An 11,389-nucleotide genomic window follows, 5' to 3' on the forward strand; every position below is an offset into this window, starting at 1 on the left:
TAGCAGTCGTCTGAGCATCTCTGCTCTTTGCCTTTAACATGATGCTTAACTTGTTTAATTTTCAGTAAAACTGGATATGGACGAAACAAGTGGGAGAAAAAATTACTTGCTAAATGATAACTGAATCAAAGGGATGGAAGTTGTAGTTACCCTATCAATGTCTTGTGACTCTGTTGCAAAGTCATTAGAAGAATAAACGAACAATCTACTGTAATACCTGTTTTGGTTTGTTCAGCATTTTCTTTTGCTGTATTTCTTCAGATTGAACGTACTGAGAGCAGTTCACCATGATTGTTACAAAAAAGCGTATGCTATCTCCCTCTAATATTATGCACTAACTTTAACCTAGCCTAGATATTACTAAATCATTAGCAATTCAAATACAATTACTTAATATAGAAGAGAGAATGAAAAACTTAAGTAAAATCACATTTATCATTTCAGTGTCTACTATGCGTACAGAAAAAAGAAAGCAAGACGAGATTTTATGTCTAGAGACAAGCATGCTACTATTGTGGGAAATTGTTTACTAAAATTGCAAGACACTGCGAACAGAAGAACGAGAGTGAAAGAGAAGTCACAATTGCCCTTTCCTTTAATAAAGGATCTCCTAATCGCAAAAAACATCTTGAAAAGCTTTGACTTTTAAGGAGCTATCATCACAATTTGACAGTTTTAGAAGTTGGTATCAAGACATCCCTCCACCACTGTGGTCATTGCCTAGGTTAGGGTAACCCCGCAATATTAAATTTGCCAGTACTTATTTCTACACCTGAGTGGAAAGAGGCACTGTGAGAGTTAAGTGTCTTGCTTAAGAACACAATACAATGTTCCCAGCTAGTGCTCAAGGCCAGACCAATTGAAATAGAAAAGAAATAGAAAAATCAAATAACAGGCTGTTTACACAGACAGCTTATCAATTTTAAAATGGATAGTAATTAATTTTGATTGGAATATGAACATTGTTATTACCTCAACTTGTACATGATGTAGTGTCAAAGAATAAAAACAGCCTGTTTCAAAATGAAATTATTAAATGAGAGTTCACAATATTTACCAGTCAGTCCAAAATTGACAATATAATTATGTATATGTTGTAGTTGATTTTTCTTTCCTGTGAGTTTTTTTTTTTCCACTGGTTAGTTTTTCCTAACTAGGTGATTTTGTTTTTAACTGATTATACTTTTCTAACTGGACTCTTTTGGATCAACTTCTATGAGCGGGATTTTGCCTTTTTTCCAAGTGTCACATACTTTTAGACTTGACCTGAAATAAACAAGAAACGAAATGATTTCTAAAAGACTTAGCAAAATTCTTGGCATTTTAGGTCTAAATTATGAAAACGGAAAAGAAATATTATATTTTAGGGTGTATTAACTGTATTTTAAATTGAGCCCAGAGTTAAAACTACTTAAAATAATGGCGATTTTGGTCTATGCGCTTGTTTTAAAATTCTTAGAAATAGTGATTTAGGCCTCAACAAAGGTTGCTTGTGGTTAGCTTTAAAATGTTGCTCGGGTCAGCAACTATTATACTTATTTTGTAAATGAAAACAAAGTTTAATAAAATTATTGCTTAGCTCCTGTGTTACTCCTTGTTTTCACATGAACATTTGAGATTTCTAAAGTCTATAAGATCAACTTCTACATGTCACACAAACGTTTCAGCATGTATTGGGTTTGTCACTGGTCGTTTCTTGTGGTTTGTAATGCTCTTTTGCTGGGCATGAAGTGGACACAAACTGGTAAACAAAGACACAACTTGCTGTGGGATTTCAGAGTAGATACCTTTTACGTAGTTGTTCGTTTTATCTCTTCCTCTATGTGCTGTAGAGGAGTGGCACTGACACAGAACTTTGCACAGCTCACTTTTTGGTACTACTATCTTGTTGTCTCTTGTTATAATCTTGCCATCCTTTAGTGCCCAACCTTTTCGCTTGATAGTGTTGATGTCATGCTTCGAAAGTTCAGCTTCAGTTCCGTGTCATTTTTTGTCTTGAACTTCTAAAAAATTTTTGGCATTGTCATAAAATGTCTGGTTGAAGTAAACCGTGATTTTGCTTTTCGAGTTTTCGTTCGATAGCTCTAATTTTTTGTAAAATGTCTTCTCATCGATCCACATTGCCATTACAAACCAAGGAAGAAATCTAGTCTGTGCAAAGGCTGGGGGACTGTTAGGGAATTTAAAGATCTCAGTTTTTTTTTTTCTCAACATTCTTTTTACACTCCCCAACACCAAAGAAAAAACCAAGCCACTATATTTTAACCACACCCCAAAAAATAAAATCCCCTTTTTAGACAGTTGATAAAAAACCTACAATCCCTGACAAAAAAGTTGGGACACAAAGCAAGTTCTCCCCTCCCCCACTTACAATGTCGATAGTCAGGAGATTTTCCCCTTTTTGTCGAAAAAACGTGACATTTTCCAACATAGATTAGCTCTATCAGCTCTAGCTCAACTGTCCCAACTACTTTTGCCCAGGATTGTCTGAAAGAGATATGCAAGGAATTTTCTAGCGAAGGTAATGCCATTGATCATCATGGTGTCACGATATTTTAGAATTTCGATTTCGGGTCAATGAAGTAGACTTTGCTTCTGTATATTGGACAGGACTTTCCTGCATTAATCTAGATTAAGGCTCAGTGCAGATATTCGTGCAATATAACTCGTAACTGCCTGTAATAAAACAAAATTTGCGATCTGCCTTAAGCAAAATGGCATTCAAAGGAAGGTTAGAGCTCGTGTCTATTATTTAGAACATTTTCCAGGATTATTATTTGGCAAAGTAGAAGCTCTTTGTGTTGTTTCATGGAATAGTGCTGAATAAATTGATTGAGGCCTATTCGTGTACAGTAATCAGATATATCACGATTACACGCGACATGACAACTTCCGGGTTCCATGCATTTAATTAACGTGCACAAATAATGACAATGGTTAACCATTTGAAAGTCAGCATTTTTCAACCTAACCTTCACTGTTCTTCCCAATTGGCAGAAGGTACAAAAATTTCTCATTTAAAATCATTTAAAATGTAGGATGGAAGCAATTTGGTGGCAAAATAGTGGAGTTTGACACTTGAAATATGGTTTACTGTTTGCCAGAGACAATAAGTTAACTATGTAACTACCCTTTCTATTTCAATTGAACAGTTAACCATATAAAACTTCTTGCAAAGCTCTGTTTTGTTCTAGTTCTTGATCCAAAACAATGTTAAATAGGTTTTCATAATTCCTGTAGAGCAGAAAAAGGTGTAATTTGAATGATGTGAAGCAGTTTGAAACCAAAATATTTTACCACTATGGTTAATTGTAAGGGTTAATCGCAGCAGTTAACCAGGTGACACTTCTGAAGCCAAGAACACACCTCGCTTTATACGCATTCCGGTATTCAAAAGGAAAATAAAGAGAAACGTGCATAATTTAATCACGTTTAGGTAGCAGCAATGCTTTATTGCTGTCCACTGATAAACTCCGCGAAACAGCTAGGACAAGGCGAAAATATCTACTTGCTTGGTACCCACTGTTTCAACCAAATTTGCATAATTTCTGTTTTGTGCAAATCAACCACCCCTCTCAAGACATGGACCGGATTCTCTTTTTCAGTCCAGGATATAGAAATATCTTTTTCAAACACCACATCTTCTGCATAGTTGGATTTTAAGGGCGAAAAAGTGAGCCGTTTGCCCCTCGAGAAGCAGTAGAGGTTCATGTCACAGACTTATCAATTCCCTACCATAGAAGGTCATTTAGAAAGATGACTTTATGTTCTTAAGTGCCTACCCAGTTAAATTATGCAAAAATTACTGTACACGATTTTGAAATTTACTCTACACAATCAAATTGAGAATGCCAGGACTGCCAGAGTATTTTGGCCAATTTCACTTAAGTGAGACATGGATATCGGCAAAATCTTGTTTACTTTAAGCTAAGTCAAACATAAACAATTTGATTGCAGCTTGCGGGTAAATAGGAAATCTGTACAAAAAAGTATTTCCTTCAATATTTTAAGAATGATATCAGACAGCTTTGTTTCAATCATGAACCTGAAGTGAAGGGAATGTTTTTATTTACAATTTATAAGGTTTTTTTCTATAGAACTATGTCCATGCAGAGGAGGAAGAGAAGTAACAAAGTTTTTTACATGGAGGCTCTGGCCCAAGGTCAAAGACCTATCCATTTCACAGTGTTTTTGACAGAAAAGGCTTTCCTTTCATATACATGTAGCTTCTAGCCTGAAACCCCTTTCACAAACCTAATGTGGCCCACTAGATCTTATTTCTGGGATAAATAATCAATTAATGTTTGACATCCCTGTCCTATTGTCTTATGATACCTCCAGCCTGAAAAGACTGCACCTTTAGTCAACTGCAAGAAGAAGTCCCCCAGCTTTGTGCAATACAACAATACGGGTACTACATATTGTAGTGCATGCAAGTAAAATAAAATAACAATTTTCTTTCTTGGAAACAAAAATCATGCTATTTTATTCCTATATATCTTGGTAATTGTTTGTGCTAATCTCAGTAGCAATGCAGTAATATTCAAAAGGATTGCAGATATGTCTCTTCCTGGGCTTTGCTTTGTACTACCGCAGATTTGTCCCACATTTTGCGCAGCAAGCAAAACCGCTGCACGAACTGGTCTCAAAGCTGTATGAAGGTGGCAAACATGGTAGACAGAGAAACAAACCTGTTGAGAACAATTGGAACAAAGAATGCCAGGAAGCATTTGACAGCCTCAAGCAAGTGCTGACCAGCCCACTAGTGTTAGCCTACCCTATTTACACCAAGCCGTTCATTGTAGAAGTAGATGCCTCCAATGATGGACTAGGAGCCGTGTTATCTCAGGAGCAGGACGGTCAGGTCAGACCAAAAGCATATGCCAGCCAAGCCCTAAGAGGAGCTGAGAGGAACATGGAGAACTACTCTTCCTGGAACCTGGAACTCCTAGCTCTCAAGTGGGCTGTTACAGAAAAGTTCCGAGAGCACCTGATATCCTCTACCTTCACAGTGTTGACAGACAACAACCCCCTGACTTACCTGCAGTCAAAGAGCAAGCTAAAGGCTGTTGAGCAGCGATGGGTGTCCGAACTAGCTAGTTTCAATTTCAACATCAAGTACTGTGCAGGAAAGCAGAATACGAATGCTGATGCACTAAGCCACCTTAACTGAGAGAAGCATGAAGAGTGTGACATTGGCCAAGTACAAGCAGTCTTGGCATCTTCCCTCAATACCACTGCCGTACCTGAGTCTCTGCGAGAGCAATTACTCCAGTCAGCATTGGAGCAGCCAACAATAGACCCTCTCCCCAGTACCAGTCCATTACCATCGTGGGACACAAACCAGTTAGCCAGGTTGCAAATGGTGGACCCTACCATAAAGTGTCTGATACACTTCCGCAATATTGGTCGTAAGCCTTCAGCTAGAGAGATGAAAGCTCAGACTCGTGAAGCAAAACAGCTATTGAACCAATGGGACCGCATTGAAGAGATGAAGGGAGTCGTCTACCGCAGTAATGCTAACAGCCATGGTAACAAGTGCCAACAGCCACTCCTTCCTGCTAGTCTCCATGACGAACTCCTCAAAGGTGTCCATGACCAATGTGGCCATCAAGGATTGGAAAGGACAGAGCAGCTGGTATGTGAACGTTGCTGGTGGCCTGGATTGCACAACGATGTGAAAAAGTACCTGTCAGAATGTGAGCGTTGTGTTATAGCAAAAGGACCCTACGTACCTGTCAAGACTCCAATGACCAGCATCATTGCATCCAAACCCCTGGAAGTACTAGCAATGAACTTCACCCAACTCGAGGCGGCATCAGATGGCAGAGAGAATGTGTTAGTATTAACTGACATATTCACTAAATTCACTGTGGCAGTACCAACTAGAGACCAGAAGGCCAGCACCGTAGTCAAAACCCTGGTACGTGAATGGTTCCTCGTGTATGGTGTGCCTAAGAGAATTCATTCTGATTAAGGCAGATGTTTTGAGGCTGAAGTGGTCAAAGAACTGTGCCAGATGTATGGTATTAAGAAATCCCAAAGTTCACCGTACCACCCTGAGGGAAATGGACAGTGCGAATGGTTCAATCGCACCCTTCATGACCTTCTATGCACCCTACTACCCGAGAAGAAGAGGAAGTGGCTTGAGCACCTAAAGGAACTGTGTTATACATACAATGCAACACCACATTCCTCTACAGGATATTCCCCACACTATCTGTTGTTTGGCACTGACCCTAAGCTACCAGTTGATCTCCTTCTTCCTGCTGGACAAGAAGATCCAGCAAGTAACAATGGAGAGTGGTTTACTCTTCACCAGAATAGTTTACGTGATGCTCATCAGCAAGCACAAGACAAGCTTAGAGCAGAAGCTACACTGCGAAAGCAACAGTTTGACCGCCACAGAAATGTCAAACCGGACGACATCCCGATTGGAAAGAGTGTTCACCCGTAGCCACCCTACAGGGAGAGCAAAGATCCAAGACAAGTGGAACTCCAAAGTTTACAAAGTTGTCAATTGCCGTGACCATGTCTATGAAATTGAGCCTGCCAATGGTCAAGGACCTACCAGAACTGTCAATCGTTCTGAGTTGCAAGTCTGCCCCAAACCCAAGCCGAGGTTACCACCATGGTTTCCACCAAGAGTTCGCTGGCGTCCCCCAAGGATTAATAGAGCCCCACCTAGTGAAAGTTCTGGCAACTCTTCGGATGACTCTGATGATATCTTCATTGCCCTCAGAACCCCTCAGGACCCTGTACCAATTCCAGTTGCAGAACCAGAAAGACCACCCCTGCGTCGTTCTGCCAGGCTTAACAAGGGACAACATGCAAACCCCTATTGTCAGCCAAGAACAATCAATAACTAACTTTACAGTTTAGTTACCTTTAATAATGTTACGTGTATTTTTAAGGTAGCATTAATTTGTTGTTGCATTGCTACTTGCATGAGGACATAGCAAGCAAAAGTAGGGGGAATGTGACAAGGTCACTTTAGTTCATTTTCAGTTCTAATTTTCAAACTTTTTTATTAGTGCTGTGTTATTATTTTTCTTCTTACTATTTGGGTTATTTTCCTACATGAATTTGGTTTCCTTACACACCTTACTTTGGTATGTGTTGGTGATTCATTCCCACACACTTCTCTTAGCTAAATCCTGTTGTGTGGGAGAAGTTACCTCCTAGTTCCCTTAGGTAAATCCTGTATTCGTGGGCAACAAATACACTCCCTAGCCTTATTTGGTTTAGAGTTATTCCTACAGTTTCCTCAAATCTGTTATAAATCGGCAACCATTTGTTCAGCAAATTCAGTTGATTCAGTTGGTTTATTCTGAGCTATACTCAAGTTCTCAAGTCAATCACTGGTTTAGTTCGAACTCTATATTCTCAATAACCCTTGGTATGTAGTGCATTATTTTGTTTTATTTGTACTTTTCTTTAAGGCTTTTGGTTTAGTTCATTTCTTTTATTTCATTAGTTCAGTTAGCAGTCGCTATGTAGTTGTCTTTACTAGTTTTGTGTTTTTGTGTAGTATTATTCCTTAGCTTTCTTGATCTTTAATCAGCACAGCATGTAGATTTATCTCTGTTCCTTTGTTTTATAGTTTTTGCTAGTAAATATTGTATTATTCGCTTACCACATATCCTTGTTGATTAATTGTGATTGTTTGCACAAATCCAAATTCATTTCTGTTCCTTTACACATTTTGTAGCCTGTTTTTATCACTGTAATTACTTGTGTGACTAGCTTGTACACAGCTTAGCAGTATTGTGTAATCCTGTAACTTGAACCTTTTAGTTCTGTATTTCATGTAATACTCAACAACTCTTGACAGTTTTTGTCACACAGTTTCCTGTTTCTTTATTTTTGTCACGCAATCTTCCTATTGAAATTGTCTTGTCATTTGCACCAAATTACTTTGTTATTTTTTAGCTAAGTTAGCTTATTTTGTTTTGCTTTACTCTTTATTAGCATTAGGCTTATTTTAGTATGTTTATTGTATTTCAGTGTTACTCATTCCCGTTTATTTTGTTATTGTCTCTACTATTTTTGTCAATAAACTTGTAAATCGTACACTCGTATCTGTCATAACTACGCCGACCGTTTTGGCCGACTTACACTTATGTTGACAAGTATCAAGCATTCTTCTCCATAATTCAAGTTTTGATGTCAATTTGTTTAAATCTCTACATACATACACTTTATTTCAACTCAAAAGATATGGCAATTCTCATTTCTAGGAGCAAACCAAAAAAGAAACTCTAAATCACCAGCCACCATGCATCCAGCTTTTTGACACAATTGGACAGTTTGTCTTTCTTGCAAAAAATAGATCTACACAGTCTCTTAGAATTAATTTGTTCATCCATCACTAAAACATTTCATTCTATATTTACTCAATCGTACATGTAGGTTGGCTTGCGTATCATCTGTGAAGAAATTTTAACTGGTCGAACTGCATGCAATACAAAAGAAATGTAGTGTGAATGACAACAAAACTAAAAGATAAGGCAATTCGAAATTATTTCCCCTAAGTATTTAAAAACAAGCTTACAAATTTTGAACTTGTGATACTAACACACTGAGAATTTCAATGTGTGCATACAAAATAAAATAAAGAAACAATGAAACCAAAACCTAACATAAATTTACGCTTACCATGGACTCCACAACGAGAGAAAGCAAGTGGAAACCATCAAATTCTCTTGCCAAGAGAAAAAGCTACGAGCTTAACTTCCCCCATATGCTAATCACCATCTCACTTTCTGGCTTTGTCTTCCCAGGCGTCTTGTATCAATTCTTTGATCTCCTCGACCGTGTTGTTGTGAGCGATACATGACCACAGTCATTAATACCTCTACCAGCTTTCATCTACATGTAAGCAAAAGCCTATAGGCAAAAACAACATATTTCCAAAAGAAAATCACATGAAACCAAAATGGCCAACTTCAATTTTCGAAGTGTTTGACAAACTCATACCCAGGCTCTCGAGTTATCAGGCAAAAATGTACACCTTTCTAGTCCCCCCTCGTCAAAAAACCCTCCTGAAGACGACTGAACATTCTTGGAGAAAAACAATACTTAGTAGAAGATGTGGGAGAAAATTGTTTAATCCAGTTTTCATAAATAAATTAATCCGAATGGAGTGAGTGAGTAAGCACCATTCAACTGCTTCCTAACCTCATGGATGTTACGTCATCCCTGAGCAGAAACGAAAGAAATTCTGGTAGTTGTAGTCAAACGACACCAACGTGCAAATCTGCTTTTGTGGAAACATGTCAAATTGTGCAAGTTGAAGTCAGAGAATATCGAAACCCCAAAATACCACACAGTGCAGGAGAAATCAAAACTTTTGCTATATCCAGCCATTAGCACTGACACCAGAACCACATATTTAAGCAAAATCTTCGCAGCCAAAACAAAACAGCCTCCTTTCTCAAAAAATAAGAGAACTTTCTCGACTTTTACCGCAGCTTCGTGAAATGGATGCCAGTCCTAATTCCAACATTTCTGATTTCATTATGCCTGGAAGGTCTGATGATGTTGAGAGTGCTGTAAAAAGTATTTCCAAATTTCAATTTGACAGAGGTGTTCAAGACGTGGCAACTCCATCGTTGCCTTTTAAGATTGGTCATTCCTTGAAGAAGTAGGTCAACATCCTTCAGGGTCATGCCTTGGGCACATAGGATTAAGTTTTGGAAGAATATGTTGACAATTTTGAAAGACTTATTGTCTCAGAATGGAGTTATTGTGTTTCTCATCATTCCCTCAATGTTCTCAACACAAAGTAGGTTAACAAAGTGGAGCTGTTTCCACTCACGGACAATCTTGAGAAGCTAACAAAAAGTCTCCTTGCAAAGATGTCTTCCAACTTAGACCACCTCAGACAGGAACCTCAGCTAGAAGTCTGGAGTGATTAAGTGCAGGCTGCTCTAGCTAGACTACTCATATTCAACAAAAAAAGAGGAGGAGAAGCCTCAAAAATTGCTGATTGAAAGCTACCTCAAAAGACCAGACTGGTCTCAAGTTAACAGTGCCGAAGTATTATCATCTCCAAGTGGTTTTGAAAAAGAGTTGTTCAAAACGTAAGTGGGAGGAAGATGTCTTAAACTGTGGTGTTCTGTACTTTTTTCCTTGATACCTCATACTCCTTAACTGACAGAAAATATACCTCCTTTTCGTAGACTAATACAGTGAAACCTGTTTAGATACAACTTGAGATATCAGAATGTTTTACTGTAAATGCACTTATTTTTCAGATTGATAAGCCTTCTAAGTTTTAAGGTTTTTTCTATTCTTGTCACTTAACACGATTTAAAACTTTCCAAGGACTCGTCAATGGGTCAAACCTGTAAAAAAGCGTGTCAAGGAGGTCTGGTTTACAAAAAATGTGGGGTTAGAAATCTTCCTTAGCAACGAATTAATGACAAACTTGAAGTAAAGTGAAGTTGTAAACAGACTCAGCTTTTTTTCAGAAAATTTTTTCATTTGAAAAAAAGCTCACTTACAATATATAATTACAATAAAATACTTACAATACAATACTTAGAATAAACTTACCTACAGTACGTTAATTACAATAAGCTACATACAGTATGTTACATAGAATAAAATAATTAATATACATGTAATACTTAGAGTATAAGAATCACTTTACATTACCTACAATAACGACTTACAGAAGAAAACTAATTTTTTCAACAAACTACTAAATTACAATACTCTACTTACACCACACTACATTAAGTTGAGAGTATTATTAACAAGAAGATCTTTAAGATCTTACAACCGCGCTTTTAAAAGTTAACTGTTTTGGCAGTAGCGCTACAGTCACAATGCAATGCACATTCCAAAGCAGTCCTTGATGATTCATTGATTACTGCAGACACCACATCACTTGATCAACACAACCTGTATCATTGCACCATCAGTCATAGCCGTTGTGAAATGTCCAATGATGTAATTACTTCCGGCTCATGTCATAATATGGGATCATGAGTGACATGTAGGAAAAAAAAAAATGAAAAAAAAACTGGGTTTTGAACCTATTTCCAACAAATTTGGCACACCGGAGGCTGAGAAAATCACCCTGTTTCCGGCCATCATTTTTCAGGTCTTTTCGTCATATCCCCCCCTTGGGAGGGTTTTGTAAAGTTAGCGAATTAGTATGCAAGCCACTGTATTGGTGATTGCCGTCGGCAAAATGTTTATTTGGTCAAAAATTGTGGCCAAATCTTTCGGAGATGGAAGTCAGGACATTTTTAAGGATACAGAAATTTGGGACCAGTTGCTGGTTTGTAAGGCTGAAATTATCCAAAAGTAAGCTTTTTTTTTTACGTTAACGTAACGAAGGCCACATGGTGAACAAATTGAATAAATTATCAGCTCT

This window comes from Orbicella franksi, chromosome 10 (assembly GCF_964199315.1).
Source record: "Orbicella franksi chromosome 10, jaOrbFran1.1, whole genome shotgun sequence".
NCBI classification, from domain to species: Eukaryota; Metazoa; Cnidaria; class Anthozoa; order Scleractinia; family Merulinidae; genus Orbicella; species Orbicella franksi.